The sequence below is a fragment of the Tenrec ecaudatus genome, chromosome 12 (genome assembly GCF_050624435.1).
Source record: "Tenrec ecaudatus isolate mTenEca1 chromosome 12, mTenEca1.hap1, whole genome shotgun sequence".
Lineage (NCBI taxonomy): Eukaryota > Metazoa > Chordata > Mammalia > Afrosoricida > Tenrecidae > Tenrec > Tenrec ecaudatus.
This window is the reverse complement of record NC_134541.1, coordinates 54,099,539-54,116,348: the sequence shown is the minus strand read 5'-3', so window position 1 is coordinate 54,116,348 and position 16,810 is coordinate 54,099,539. Positions and strand designations below refer to the sequence as shown.

The 16,810-nt window shown below is 39.6% G+C and overlaps 1 non-coding gene across 1 annotated transcript; it reads left to right on the top strand.

Annotated features, from left to right (window-relative positions):
* The first annotated feature begins 16,295 nt into the window (after positions 1-16,295).
* On the top strand, positions 16,296-16,486 carry LOC142423482 (U2 spliceosomal RNA). Its single transcript, XR_012779128.1, has one exon. It is a non-coding gene; the product is annotated as a U2 spliceosomal RNA (small nuclear RNA).
* The last annotated feature ends 324 nt before the right edge of the window (positions 16,487-16,810 follow it).

Sequence of the window (16,810 nt, the reverse complement as noted above, 5' to 3'; positions counted from 1 at the left end):
TTCTTGTCAGTTTTCATTCCCCATTTTGAGAATTCACGTCAGATTTTGGTAAACAGCTGCCACTTACCATTCTATTGACTTTTCTTTGTAGTAAGCAAAAATGTTGTGATCTAATTGCATTGCTTTACTGTTCAGAAAAAGTCAGCATAAGCTGAGACACTCAAATTATGTTGATGGGTGCCTGTGTTTCCAGGGTTGACCACTGAGGGATCTTGGGAAAGTAGAGGTCTTGGCAATAGATCCTCCCACCTCCTTTTATCCCTGTGGGTCTTAGGGATGTCAATGCCAAGAAAATTGTGACTCATCTGTTATTGTCTTTTATTTGAATTTCTAAAATGGGCAGAGAGTTCTGTAGAAAACTGAGAGAAAATATAGGAACTTTATATTGTAGTAAAGATTATAAAGAAGAAATCCTGGAACTCTTTTTGTAAGGGGTAGTGTAGCTGGCAGCAGATTTGACAGAGGGACTACTGGGGGATCATTGGTTGTTCTTCAAGTCTCCCACACTCCTGCTTCTGTGAAAACACCCTTGAGTGGAGATGCCCACTTTTCATGGTTCCCAGCCTCATACAGCATGGACCTCTGGGACTTTTAAAATTAAGTTAGACTGAAATTTAAATATAATCAAAATAACTTTTATAAGTGAACAGTCAGGTAGCATGTAGTACATACACAATGGATAGCGACTACCTCTATCTAGTCCCTAATATTTCATCATTCTAAAAGGATATGCCATAACCAGTAAGCAATTGCTCCCCTTCCCCCTGGCAACCACTGATTCAGATCGATCTATTCTGGAAATTTCATATAAATGCAATCACACAACAAATAGAATGAAAACACCAAAATGGGTGTTAGAAGAGACTCTGGAGACCTGCAAGATGGTGCCTAGGTAAGCAGCCTACATTAGGAGCTCCACAGAGATCAGTGAACCAAGTTTCCAGGAGGACTACTGTGCAGATTCTGGTAAGTGAACAGAACCCCATGACGAGGAGGAGTACATCCTTGGTCTGGGAGGTGACTTTCCCCCACATTTAACCTTGCTCCAGATCCCTGGGGATCTGCAACCTGGTCCCAGGAATTCCCTGGACCTCTGCTGCCTGCGTTACTTTGGGCACCACAGGGGTCACCACTCTCTGATAACTCCCTATCCCCAAAGTCTGATAGCTTCATCTAGAGTTAGCCAGCTGCCTTACTGAGTCCTTGACAATTGCGGCTGGACTCCCACCTGGTGGCGGCACTCTCCACCATGAGTTGCTCCCTCCTGAGGCTCTCCTCTCCCCTCATGGCAGCAGGTGCTGCCACAAAGTTTGGGTCACTTAAACCACCCACATGTGGCCCTATGGATAGACCTTGCCTGCGGTCCACCTACAGTAAGTTTAGTGTGGGGGTTCTCCCCGCCATTGTTTAACACCCCATCCCCACTCCTGCAGCAGCCATATATCATCCGTTGCTGAACCGTGTCCATGCCCACAACAGAGGTGGCCTCTCCCATGCCCAAATGATGTCCCTTCTGCAGTTCTGGCAGTTGCCCCACTGGTGTTCAGTGACACCACCCTGTGGCACTGGGGCTTTTCCTACTGGTGCCTAACACGCCCTCCCACAGCCGCAGGACACTCCTCGCATTTGCTCACGTCTTTGCATGCAGCAACCAGCTTTCCCCGTGGTAGCTGGCATTTCCACCAGCAGCAGTGGGGATTTTCCTACTGTCACCTGACACCCTCTTCTGTGGCAGAGGAGCCTCTCCTGCCTTCCCCAGCACCTCCATCCATGGCACAGAGGCTTTTCCTGTGGAAGCCCCACGGCAGCGGGACTTTCCCCAAGTTTGCTCAGCACCCCCTGCCAGTGGCAGCTGGGTTTCCCCCACAGTTGTCTGTCACCCACTGCCCAAGCTACACTTGCTGCCTGCAACCGCCTGCTTGTGTGCCCTGAAAGGCCCACTAGAACTTTTCTCAATATAGGGAAGAACCACACCTATCTAAGGAGACTAAAACCCTTTTGAGGTAAAGAAGTATTCCCAACAGCCACCCCCCTAACCCCCTGCCGCTCAGTTGTCTTTAGGCAACCCACAGAAGCATTTCTACCAGGCTCATAAATGGAGAACCAAGGGCTCTTTGACTCCCTGGAAAATGGCATCAAGGTTCTCCAAAATGACTCAGACAGCAACCTCCCACAACAACCTCAATGAATAAAATGGGAGAAAAATAATGTATTGTCAGAGGAAGTCCTGACTCTAGCAATGTGTGTAGAACAAGTAGAAGTTGAGCTACCATTGAAAGAAATATTCAGTATGCTACTTGTAGCCTTAAGGGACATAGGGGAGCATTGCAGGAAAAGGATAAAATGATAGAGGAAATAAAGGCTGTGCATCAAAGGGAAATATAAGCATTCAGGGATGATCACTAAAGGGAAATACAAGAGTAAAGGGATGATGTACCAAAAGCAAATAATAAGTTAACAGGCTTTGACAACAGATTAGAAGAAGTTGAGAATTATATCAGTGACCATGAAGACAACCAGGCAGACTCCAATAAATGGGAAAGACAGGCAAAGGTCATCAAAGAAACTGAAGAACACCTTAGAAAAATGTCAGATGCTGTGAAGAGGAACAATATTAGAAAAATTGGACTACTAGAACAAGACACAACAAATAAGTCAATTAAAAATAGTGTGGAAATTCCTAGATGAAAATTTCCCCAGCTTAATGAATGAGAATCAGGCAACCATCCAGGAAGCATAGAGGACACCAGCTAGACTAAATCAAAGGAAGAATTCGCCAAGGCATATAATATTTAAACTATCCAACTTCGAGGAAAAGGAGAAAATCATGACAGCTAGGAGGGAAAAAGGAAGTCCCATATAAATGTACCCAACTAAAAATATGGTAAGACTTTAAGAAGAGGAGAGAGTAAAATAACACCTTCTAAAAGTTGAAAAAAATGCAAACCCAAGGATCCTCTATCCAACCAATTATCTATCAAGATAGACAGTGAAGTAAGAGTCTTCCTGGACAAGGAAAACTCAAAGACTACTTTAAAAGAAATGCAGCTCCACAAAAAAATCATTGCTACCAAGTGTAATCAGAATAACAACACACAAAGCACAAATAGGAGACCACCATATAGGGCAACTCCATGGAGAGGCCAACACAATGAAAACAGCCCCAAGATAACATGGTCTCAATGGTGAGAGAAGGGTAGAATGAACCACACTCATTCACACAATGCACTGATAAGAAGGGAGATAGGAAAACAGCCAACAAAAGAGGTACAACATGAAATCAGAGTCCACTGATGGATGGTATAACTCTGAATATCAATGGACTGAATTCACCCATTAAAAAACAGACTATTGGATTGACTTTGAACACACAACCCATTGATCTGCTGCTTGATATAATTGATGTATGGATTGTTACAAGAGCTCTAACTTGTAATTGTTACAAGAGCCATCAGTAAAATGTTTAATAAAAAGAGAGAGAGACACAGCTCAAGCTTGCAGACAGAAATAGGCTTTTATTCAAAGGCTGGAGAAAAATATATCAAGCAAACAGCAATTAAAAAAAAAGCAGGGGTTTCCATCTTAATCTATGACAATATTGAACTCAAGGTGCAAACCATAACAAAAGAGAAGGCACTATATAATGCTCAAGGGAATAGTAGACCAAGAACCAGCAAGCATAATAAATATTTACATACCCAACAAGAGACCCACAGAATTTGTCAAACACTTCAAGAGATGAAAAAAGAAATCACAGTCTTAACAATCTTATTAGGTGACTTTAATATATTGCTGTCTGAGAAAGATAGATAACAGGGAAAGAAACTTAGTAAATAAGCTACAGAACTAAATTCTACAATTAGGCGACTTGACCTGATAGACATTTTCAGAGCTATTCCCCAAATGCAAATAAATTCACATTCTTTTAAGGTCCACATGGCACACATTCAAAGATAGACACATAATGGACAAAAGTCGAGCCTATTAAATTCAAGCACATAGAGGTCACTCAGAGTTCCCTCCAGACCATTATGTCATAAGGCTGGAAATCAACAAAAGGAGGATTAAGCAAACTAGGACAAACAATTAGATGGATGAATAGCCCTTTACTGCAAAATGAGTGGGTATTGACCAAATCCAGATATGAAATCAGGAAGTATCTAGAAACCAATGAGAATGAGAATACAACGTACAAAAACCTTTGTGATACAGCAAAAGCAGTTACGAGAGGAAGTTTGATAGCAATAAATGCACACATGAAAAAGGAGGAGAAACTTGTGATTGATATGCTGCCACAAAACCTCCAGCAATTACAGCAGAGTCAACAGGACAATCCTACGAATAGCAAAAGAAAAGAAATAATAAAAATTAGGGCAGAAATAAACAAGTGGGAAGCCAAGAATAAAATGCAAAAAATCAATGCAGTCAAAAGCTGTTTTTTTAAGGATTAACAGAATTATAGACTTTTGGTAACCCTAAACAAAGAAAGAAAGAACAAATATCAATTGTTAGGATGAGGCATAAAACAAGGGAAATGACAAAGGGCCCTAATGAAATTAAAAAACTAATTACACAGTACTATAAAGGCCTGTATTCCAATGAATTCAACAACTTGGAAGACATGGAGAAATAATGGGAAAACAATCCCTCCCTTGACTATCCCAGATGGACATCAAGCAACCCAACAGAACCATAGTAATTGAGGAAATAGTCAAGGTCATGAAGGAAATACCAACTAAAAATCCCCTTGGCCAGACGGCTTCACAGGAGAATTCTACTAATCATTCAGGGAAGAGCTGACACCAATCCTCCACACACTCTTTCAGAGCATAGAAAAAGGCAGCAAACTCCCAAACTCTTTCCATGTAGCTAGTATAACACTGATACCTAAAGCGGCCAAAGATCCCACAAGAATGGAGAACTACAGACCGATAGAGCTAATGAACATCGATGCAAAAACATTGAACAAAATATGAAGCAGGGTTCAGCATTCCCTGGGGACCTTGCCACTCCATTCCCTTGCTGTTTCGCTGCACTCCCCCAGTGCTTTGCCTCAGTGTGGTGGGATCAGGTCAGGTGCAATTCCCACACCGTGTCTCCAGTGCTGTCCCCTGTATCGCCCTTAGTCACTGAGGGGCATCATGTCTCATAGTAGGGCCAGCCATGTTGTTCTCTCTGGGGTTTAGGAAAGGAGATGGATGAGTCAGAGTGCGAGGTAGTTCTGATGAAGAACACTGCTTTCCCCACAGATCCTGGATGCTTCCTCCCCCCAACTACCATGATCCGAATTCTACCTTGCAGGGCTGGATAGGGCAGAGGTTGTACACTGGTACATATGGGAGTTGGAGGCACAGGGAATCCAGGGTGGATGATACCTTCAGGACCAAGGGTGTGAGGGGCGATGCTGGGAGAGTTGAGGGTGAGTGGGTTGGAAAGGGGGAACTGATTACAGAGGATCCACATGTGACCTCCTCCTTGGGAGATGGACAGCAGAGAAGGGGGGTAGCGAGACTCCGGATAGGGCAAGATATGACAAAATAACAATGTATAAATTACCAAGGGCACATGAGGGAGGGGGGAGCGGGTAGGGAGGGGGAAAAAAAGAGGACCTGATGCAAAGGGCTTAAGTGGAGAGTAAATGCTTTGAGAATGATTGGGGTAGGGAATGTGCGGATGTGCTTTATACAATTGATGTATGTATATGTATGGATTGTGATAAAAGTTGTATGAGCCCCTAATAAAATGTAAAAAATATGAAGCAGGGAACGAATAGAAGGGGCTGTGGGGGTTGCCGTAGTCCCAGCTACGCGACCCACCCCTCTGGCCAGGCTGTATCATCAGTACTGTCCGCTCTCGTGCATTCTTCTGGGGAAGGGTTCCTGTAGCTGGGACTAGGGCCACCCCCACAGACCGTTCTATGACTTTTTTTTTTGAGTTTTCTTGATATAGTATTCACATGTTGTACACTTCCATTGTTAAATATCTTTCAAAAGAATTGTATATATATCATCCCAATCAATTCTTGTGATAGCTCCCTCCAGTGTTCATTGTTTTCTCCTCAAGTCCTTTCACCTTCCCATCCCACTCCCATCTACATTCCCGATAAACTAGTGCATCAGTTATTGTCTATGTGCATCCACTCCTTCTGTGCTGCACAGGCTGGAAACCCAACAGAAACAATAAAAACAAAAACTAAACAAAACAACAAGAGGAAAATTGTGGGATCCAGCTCCACATCTAGATGGGTCCTAAGGGGGCAGTTGTGTAATTAAGGGGCATATTAAAGAGACACGAGAGAAGCATACAAGGGCTCACCTCTTCCTATGGAGACTGGAACCAGAAAGAAAGAATAATATATTCTCTCAAGAGTTTATATAATGTCAGGCATGCAAGCCTTGGTAAGCACATATATAACAGGAAGGGGTTATAAGGATATGCATAACATTAGGGGGATGAGCTAGGGGTGTAGATGCAATAGGAAGGGGATGTACTGAGAGGCATACATGTGATAGGAAGGTATTTACGTAACAAGATGAGTAGATTCTACAGCCAAAATGGCAGCCAAGCCTTGGTCGTCTCTGAGTTGGCTTGCTCTTAGATAACTTTAAACTCTTCTCCAGGGGAATAATCTATAATCCTCATCAGAAGGCAATGGGCTGCAGACAGGGTTAGATAATCTGACTGCTTTTGATGGCCGATAACCTTTAAGAAGATAGCCTTCAAGCAACTGACCTTTAAGAGTACAGTAACAACTATGTGCTTGTAATCAGCACTTCAAAACTGGCATTATTATGGGGTATTTTGAGAGGAATAATTTTTACTTAGGAGAGTGTAACTGGAACACATCTTCAACCTATGAATGTGAAGGTCTCCCCCCACAGGAGCCCTGGCCTCCCAATCTCCTGAACACATTAGCATTGAGAGTTTGTCCCCATATACTCTCTTCCCAGTTCTGTTTCCTGGGAAGCAGAAAATAATAATAATAATAATATAAAGATAAAACTACAAATAAGGAGTAAGAAAGAAAAGACCACCATCAATATTTTAAAACCCAAAGAAATTTCGGTTGTGAACACATGAGTAATACTTGAGCCTAGAGCAAATTCAGGTTGTGTCAGGAGTGTCAACTGACTTTCATATTGTACCATGGTTCGATACACCATCATTGAGTTTACAATAACTTCTGTCTGATAGTAAAGCTGTTCAAGTCTCTTTCCTGGGGAGAGAAGGGATCTGCCAGAGACTTAACCTGGCTAGACAGATTTCTGGTTCCCACTGTCCTCCCTTTCTGCAAATTGGGTATTCACAATTTAAGCTCTGATGCTTTCCCTTCATCATATTTGGATTGCGTTATTGCGATGATTGAATCACACAGGCTAGTGTTCTCCTTCTTTGTGGACTTAGTTGCTGCCTCACTTACATAACTGCTTGAGAAACACTTAACTGTCCTCATGAGGAACCTGTAGAGATGAAGACGATGTTTCTACAAGACAAGAAGAAATCGGATGGTTGGATATCATGCTGGCTGTCTCGTGTGTCACAGTTAACCCTTTACCATATGTATTCAATCTACATACTGAGCGAACAATTTCAAAAGTTGGATTATGTAATCCTAAAAAAGGCTCGCAGGAAATCTAACTAATACCTTGTGTTATCAGACACACCTCCTTGCTTGCTGAAAGTGAAGCGGTCTTGAAGCATTTACTGATGAAGATCAAAGACTATAGCTTTCAGAATGGATTACATCTCAAATAAAGAAAACAAAAACCCTCCAAACTGGACCAATAAGCAACATTATGATAAATGGAGAAAAAAACTGAAGTTACTTTACTTTACTTTGGCCCATACACAATAAACATCTATGGAAACAGCAGTCAATAAATAAAACAATATATTGCATTGGGTAAGTATCATCCAGAAGATTTCATTATAGCGTTAAGAAGCAAATTTGTAACTTTGAGAACTAAGATGTGCCTTACACAAGTCGTGGTATGTTCAATGGCCTGTACTCAAAGGAAAACTGCACAACGAATAAGGAAGACTGAAAACTTGATGCATTTGAACTATGGTGTTTTCAAATAACCTTGAATATACCGTAGACTTCAGGAAGAATGAATAAATCTGTGTTGGAAGCAGCAAAGGCCAGAGTGTTTCATATCAGGGAGAACAGTGCGGTGGGGTCTCATGTGCTTTGTCTCATGTACTCATGTGCTTTGTCCATGTTAACAGAAGAGCCCAGTCTCTGGAAAAAGGTATCATACATAGTAGTTAGTAAAGAAGAAGCAGATCTTCAAGAGATGGATGCAACAATTGGCTTGACATAACCGTGAGTGTGAGGACTGCACAAGACCAGGCAGTGTTTCTCTGTTATCCATACAGTTGCTAATGAATCAGAAGTCACTTAGCACCTACCAAGGATAACTAGCGTGTAAAAGGAAGAAGGGAAAGTGTAAAGTAGAAGAACGGAGATGTATTTACCTCTAAGTGTGTAAAGATACATAAAAATGCATCATTTATAAATATTAAATTATTTCCCCAGTAAATTGCAATATACTTAAAAACCATTAGGTGGCAGACTGGTTCCAGTTGTTTTAGTAGCAAGGACATTGGTAAATTTGCTTAATTCTGGAAAACGGTAAATGTGTAAGAAATCAACTCAATTATGTCCCAGAAATATAAAAGGGATAAGGGGTTTGTGAAAAGTTCTCATTGCAAAGATTAGGATGTAGGCTTGGATTATTTTCCTTGAACATATTTCCCTTGTCCTTATTTGTGTTCCAAATGTAAGAATGATAAATATTTAAATATATGTTTAAAAAGGGAAAAATATACCAGTAACTTTTTATGGGGATTTGGGTGAAAGCTTAAATAGAAAATGTCTTTTTATTGTGAGTTGTACATTCATATTCTTTGTTCATATTTAAATTGGATTGCTTAATTTGTTGTGGTTGCTGTTAAGGTGTTGAATTCTATAAATTTTAGAGTTTAGTCCCTTGTGTCATATTGTCATGGCCCCCAATTTTTCCCAATGGTGTATGCCATGTATTATGACCCCCTCCCCGAAGCGAGTCCCTTCTTTTTATTATCTTTATAATTTTATTTCACTTTTAGGTCTTTGATAGATCTTGGGTTAGATAGATGGATATTTTGATAGATAGATAGATAGATAGATAGATAGATAGATAGATAGATAGATAGATAGATGACTGGATCCTGAAAATGGATTTCCAGTTCCTGTCCACTGGATCATTTGTTGTCTGTTCCCCATTTAGTGGGTTTCAACTCTTTGTCCCAGATCAGCTGTCCATCGGTGGATGGCTGTAAATCTAGTTTCTCAAGTCGGTCTCATTGTTCTGTTTTTACTGTCATTGTACCAGTGCCAGGTTGTTTTCATTACTGTGGCTGTATATTAGGTTTTGAGATCAGCAAGATGTAAGGCCTACTATTTGTTTTCTTTTTGTAGTGCTTTGGACATTCTGGGTCTTTTTCCTTTCCATTGAAGTTGCTGAGTAGTTGTTTCCATCTTTTTAATGAAGGATGATGTAATCTGGATTAGGATTTCATAATATTCATCGATTGCTTTGAATATTATTGACATTTTTTGAAATGTTAAGTCTCCCTATCCACGAGCAAGGCTTGAATTCTTCCATTTATGTAGGTCTCTTTTAGTAGGGTTTTATAGTTTCCTTTATATGGAACTTTTTGTGTCTCTGGTTGATTTATTTCTATGAACCATAGTTTCTGGCTGGCTGTTGTAAATAGTATTGATTTCCTCATTTCCTTTTCTTTGTTAGTGTAGAGGAATGTGATTGATTTTTTTTTATGTTGGCCTTATACTCTGATCAGTTGTTGGATTCGCCTATTACTTGCAGTGATTTTCTTGTCAAGTGTAGGATTGTCTAGTGTATGGGACTATATAATCTGAAAATAGAGATACGTTTGTCTTTTCACTTCAGTGCTAGTCACAAATCAAACATTACACTTTGTTGAGCTAAAATTCTAATATATAGCTGTAAGTATTTCTATTGATGTGTGAGGTAAAGGTAAACTGCAGAACTTGATGCTTCTGTTTTATGTTCTTGCCCTGTGATTAGATCCTTTCCAATCTCCATCCAGTGAGACAGGCAATGGGTTAAAGCAAGTCCCATGAAATAAGGTCTATTTTTAAAGGACCCTCCTATAAAATAAGGCCTGACGGGATCAGAGTGCCTTCTTTACACAGCACTTCCTCCCTGTCATGTAAAGTTTTGATTTAGTGCTGGTTTAGAGCATTTTACGGAAAGCTTGAGCACCTTACAAGGCCTACTTAACAGGTGCAAAACAGATCTTCCCAGAACTGTGACTGGTCTTTAAGCTGAGTACAATGAAGTGTCAATGGACTGTGGCCATTCTCAGTGAAGAAATCATGGGGGATGAGGAAGGATGGTCCAGTGTGGCCAAATTTTCAGGGTTGAGTGCAAATTTCCCTCATTTATACAACAGCAAATAAATATCTGTCTGGGAAAAGCAGGTGACTATAAACACAGGTGCCTATTTGGCCATCTTTTCTTTATTTGTGCACATGAAACGTAGGCTGTGTAGAAACACAGATGTGCCTTTGAACACTTTGGACATGCTCAGTGAAAAAACTTTCTCCAGACTTAATGGAAAAGAAGAAAACAGAAGGCCTCGAGGACTCCTGAGAATCTAGGAGTGCAAGTCCAGATCAAATGGGATTGGCTGATATTTCTGAAATGGCGCATATGTGAAAGCTTAAAATTATAGAACTGTAATGTGTGAAAAATAAAAAAGCAGTTGCTATTGAGTTGGCTCTGGCTCAGAGTAGACTTGTGCTCTGTGATAATTAGGTAATTTTACGTCAACTTGAGGCTATATAAAAATATGGGGGTGGTATTTAGCCTATTGGTCAGGTCCAAGCCTGATGGCACATCCTTATGGAATGGCCTCCTCAGAAGGGTGGCCCGGGGAACCCCTCTCTTTTCACTTCCCTACTTCCTGGCTACCTGGAGAGCTGCCGATCTGCCAGAGCCCTGCCATGTTTCCACTTACATACGAACTACATGACTTGGTAACCACTAGCCTGTGGTACACCTGAATTCTCCATCATTGGATGTGATTGTGTGAGTGTGAAGAGGGACATATGAACTGTTATTGGACTTATGGACTAGAGTAGGCTGGGCTAGGATATACTTACTTACTTCTCTATATAAAACTCTTCCTTGCACATCTGTGAGAGTCACTGCATTCATTTCTCCTGTCGACCCAGCCTAACACCTTGTGGTACCTGAGGAGTGGTTACGAGAGAAATAAATCATGAATAGAGAGAGTGGAGGACTGTCAGACCTCGGTCTTAGTTTAGGCTTTTCTTCTTTAGCTAGCTGCAGGTCAGTTATGGCCACCTGCTCTACCCAGTTTTTTTTTCTGGAAAGAGCATGGGAAGTGAAGGTTTTGATTCTTAGAAATTATCTTTGGTTATTCCTAACGGAAATGGTGAAAATGAATGTGATGAATGTAAAATTTAAGTTCAGGCGAAAACACCTCCTGAACTTACTGAGGCCATGAGACTTAGTCAAAATGACTGACAGAAGGCCCTGCCCTGGCTGATGCTGCCAGTGGCCTATGGCCATATTGCATATGAATGGGATAGTAAGAAAGGACTGAATTTGACGGTTTTAAGAATTGTCTTTAGGATATGGTTGTAATGGGATTATACTGATTTTTTCTACATACAGTTATTGATATAATGTGTGATAAGAATGATTATTGGCAAGTATGAATAGAGGTTTGTAAAGCCACTGCCTACAGACATTAAATTGGATCTGCTAAATGGGTATAGGAAATGCCTCCAAAGAATGCTTAGAAAAGAAAAGCCCCACACAATGCCTTGGGTGCTTTTGAAAAGACTTGCCACTAGAGTTGCTGCCAGACAGAAGGGAAAACGAGCTACATTGGCTTTCTGAGTTTTAACTAGCAGTTTGTACCTGAAGCTGAACAAATATGGAGCTATGAAGGATCTCCCTAGCACTGAACATTAAAGGGAGGCTGTGTGCAGCCTGAAATGCTTGCTAGGTGACCACCTGGATCCACTAGTTGAGTGGAAGTAGGAGAAATGCAATAGAGAGATGGATGAGGCTGGCCACTGACTCCTGTGGATCTGACTCGCAGAGACTAGAGGAGAGACAAGACAGGTTGACTTGTCTTAAGTTTAAAGAGTTGTGCAGATCTTTATAATACCCTTATTTTTTCTTATGCTAGATTTGCCTTAAAATTTATTTTTATCAGAAATTAATATTGTCATTCCTGCTCCTTTTTGAGTGCTAATTTGCTTATTTTTTTCATCTTTTGATTTTCAGTCTATTATTGTCTGTGTCTAAGGTATGTCTCTTGCAAACAACATATTGATGGTTTTTATTTTCATAACTATTTTGCTATTCTCTCTATATATAGGTACATTTAATATATTCTGCTCAGTGAAATTATTGATAAGTATGAATTTATTGCTATGATATTGCTTGCTCTCTTTCTTTGTTTGTTACTGATTTCTTTATCCCATATATTTATCTCTGCCAGGTTAGGTTTTCTTGTCATTTTCTACATTGCTGCTGTTTATGAAATCTTTACTAATTTTGTTTATTTATTTCAATGAAGTTAATTTTATTTGTGGTTATCCTCCAACTCATTAATTTCCCCCAATTTTAAATGGTCCTTTCTATCATAAAATCTACTTGACTTCCTATTCATTTGAAATTCTGTAATTACACTATTACATTTGTTTACTTTGCCATTGTCTTTATTATCACTTCATATATCTGCTTTCCTATTTTCAATCTTGTTTTACTTTGTATACTTTTATATCTGGGGTATTTCTGGGTTGTGTTATCATGTATGTTAATCTCAGGTTGTTGTCTACTATTGTTGATTCTCTGTTCAAAGAATTCCTATTAGTATTTGTTGGTAAATCGTTTTAGATTTAACAAATTCTTTTAGTTTCTGTTTATATGGAAATACCCTAGTATCATCATCATAGTTGAGAGTTAATTTTGGTAATCAGTCCCTTGTCCAGTGTGTCATTGCTACAGATTTTTTTCCCTATCCAAGGCTCTTGTTTTTCTCCTTGATGTAGTTTTTGATGTATATAAGTGTTTTATTTTTAATAGGCCTTTCTTTCATATATATATATATATATATATATATATATATATATATATATATATATATATTTATTTATTTACTGTGTGTTCTTCCTTAATTACATGTAGCACTTTGTGTATGGCCTGCAATAGAGCCCTTCAGTTTTTCCAAATTTTTTCATTGATGATCCTGTTAGCTCTGGGGTTTATATTAAGGTATGTAATTCATCTTGAGTTTGTTTGTCGCACGTGGTAAAGTATAGATTCTGTTTCATTCGTCTGTAGATGAAGACTCAATTTTTCCAGCACCATTTTCTGAAGAGGGTTTCCCTTTCCAATTGAATATTTTATAGTGTTTTGTTGAGCATCAGTGCATGGACGTCTTCTTTCCAATTCATTTCTACAGTTGTATGTGTCCATAATTTATCAGAACCAAGCTATTTTCCCTCTGGTGGCTTTGAGGTTGGTTAGTACAAGGTCTCCTACTGTGTCCTGTCTGAGGAGTGATTAGTTCGTCCTGGTTCTCTGCCCTCTTCATATGGAGTGCAAAATTAGATTGTTCTACTTCTTTAAGAATGGAGTTTGGATTTGGATCAGCATTGAATTGCATTGTAGATTGATTTACATAGTATTGGCATTTTCCAATATTGTCTTCTTATCTATGAACATGGTATTCTTCCATATGTATGGGTCTCTTTTGGTGATTGAAATAATGTTCTGCAGTTTTCTCTGTATAGGTCTTTTGATTCTTTGGTTAAGTTTGTCTCCAAGTATTTCATCTTCTGTGCAGCTAATTCTGTTATCTCATTGTTTATCTTCTGGGATTCCTTTAGGCTTAAGGATTTTAATTTGTCAATTTCTTCCATTGTTTTCCACATCTCTTGAAGATACGTAGACACCATAATTCTGGATATTGTTTCTAGAATTTCCAGCACTTCTTTTTCAGAGTGCTCCATTTGGTTGGAGTGATTATCTTGTTTGCTTGTGTTTGTTTTTCTTGATTTTTCTTTAGTGTACTGCAGTTGACTGCATTTTCAGTGGGATCATGGCACAAGTACTGGTGATGTGTGAATTTCTCTGTCATGTACACAGAAGGAATATTATAGCACCAAGAAACGTGCAGCAGTGTAATGGAGAAAAGGGAAGGGAGTTGGGTAAGTAGGGAAAATAGGAGGGAAGAAAAGAGAAATAAAATAAAAGTAACAATAATAATGATGAGCAGATATGTCAATAGGCCAAAATTTTTGTAAAACTAATCGAAAATATATTTAAGAAGGGTAATCAGTATTAAAGGAGTCCTGATGGTATAGTGGTTACGCGTTGGGCTCTTAAGGTCAGCAGTTCTAAACCACCAAGTTCTCCTCCGGAAAAAGATGGTACTTTCTACTCCCATAAAGTGTTAACATTATGAAAATTCACAGGGAGAGTTCTACCTTATCTTATAAGGTCACTATGAGTCAGCATGGATTTGATAGAAATGAAGTTAATCAGAATTAAGGGGTTTCATGGAAATATATTTCATGAGAAGAAGAGAGAGAGCCTAAAGAGATAGTGGATGCGGCAGAAGAACACTGTGTTTGTGTATTAGAATTACAGAGAGAAGGAAGAATAAATGAGAAGGGTAACAAGATAAAACAAGAAAGGAAAAGCATAGGAGAAAGGGAAATAATAAAGTGGGAATATTCAGAGATGAGAAAATAAAAGATATGGGTGTTACTTGAGCCTAAATGCTGGAGTGCTGTTGCTATGACAGCATGGAAAAGGACATGCTTATACACTCAGGGGGGGGAGGAGTCCTTGTCTGGGTGAAAGTGCCAGATAGACAGGGGATCTCAAGGGAAGAGAAGTAGGAGAGGAATAGCAAAAATAATAATACAAGCATTATGATAGAAAACACACAATCCAAAGAACATAGAAGTTAAAAAATGAAACCACTTTGTGGGTGGAGATTCAGTCTTCTTTGGTAGTTTTATTGTGTGTATGAGTCTGCCATGTGATGGGGGTGCATCGTGGGAAGGGAACCAGGGAATAAAGTAGGAAAGAAAGAGGAGAAAAAATTAAATGCCAAAAGAATTGCTGTCACTAAGAATGTTTGCGCCAAGCTGCCCACAAGGTCTGCTATCCATCATGGTCCCCAAAGGCTCACACCGATGGTTAATGGTCAAGGAGAGTTCATTAGCAGGTATTACTGATTTCCCATCTAAAGAAATTTTGGTGTACTTAAATTTTAAGTTCATTTTCTTGCTTCCAGGTATTATAGGATATCCTGTTGCTCAGGAGTGTTTTCCGTACTTGCTGTTTTTGCTGAATTCCTCCATATTTGGTTATCTCAATTCACCCTTCTTCATGATAAACCATGCAATATTCCATTATACTGTTCCCACAACTGCCTCTTGACCAATGCAGACGTTTTTCATGAGCACAATTAAGTGTTTTGGGTTTCCCATTCTTCTCAAGGCTATCTATAATTTGTTATGGTCCACAAAGCTGAATGCCTTTGCCTAGTCAATAAAACACAAGGAAACATATTTTTTGAAATTCTATGCTTTTAGTCAAGTTCCATCTGATATCAGCAATAATAATCTTGTTCCACATCCTCTTCTGAATTTGGCCTGAATTTCTGGCAGCTGCTATCAAGGCATTGCTTTATCCACTGTTGGATAACCTTCAGAAACATTTTACTTACACGTGGTATCAACCATATTGTTCTGTAATTTGAGAATGCTGTTGGGTTATCTTTCCTTAGAATGGTACACATATGGATCTCTTTCAGTCAATTGGTCATGTAGCTGTCTTCCATATTTCTTGACATAGATGAATGAGTTATTTCAGTGCTTCATCAGCTGGTTGAAACATTTTAATTGATATTCCATCAATCTCAAGAGCTTTGTTTTTGGTTAATGCCTTTAGTTCAGCTTGTATTTCTTGAAATGGTTGGATGCATGCCTTTTGTTTTTGGTGTAGTGACCCTATGTATTCTTCCCATTTTCTTTTGATGCTTCCTGAATCATTCAATATTTTCCCCATAGAATTTTTCAATATTGCAACTCGAGGCTCAATTTTTTCTTTAGTCCTTTCAGCTTAATGTATGCTGAGTGTGTTAGTCTGGGTAGACTAGATAAACAAATTCATGGGCATTCAAATGTGTATAAGAAAAAGCTTTATATCGCTTCTCGGCCTTTTGGCTAAGATCAAGTGTAGTATCTGTTCTTATCAGTTTAATATCTGATACGTCCTCTATCCGAGGACAATATATTAAATGGATTTTTGGAGCAGGGAGTTGGAATAGGAGCTTGCTCCGTCCACTCCACGCATCGATCTGGTATTGCAGTACTTCCAGGAATGGTGCACCAGAAAAAAAAAAGAAAGAAAAAAGAAAAAGCTTTATATACAAGAGAATTGAATATTGAGAAAACATCCTAACCCAGTCTAGATCAAGTCCATAAGTCCGAGATTAGCCCATGTGTCCGATACCAATCTATAACATCCTCTTCTGACTCATGAAACACATGCAATGATGCTGGATGCAGGAAGATCACAGGCAAGTGAGTAGGAAGTCTTGTGGATCCAGTGGCACTGTAAGCATCGCAGTGCTGACAGAGGTCTCCATGTGGCTTCTCCAGCTCCAAAGGCAGGAGCTCTATCAGTGTAGTAGCACCATGTGTCCTGTCAGTAGAGCA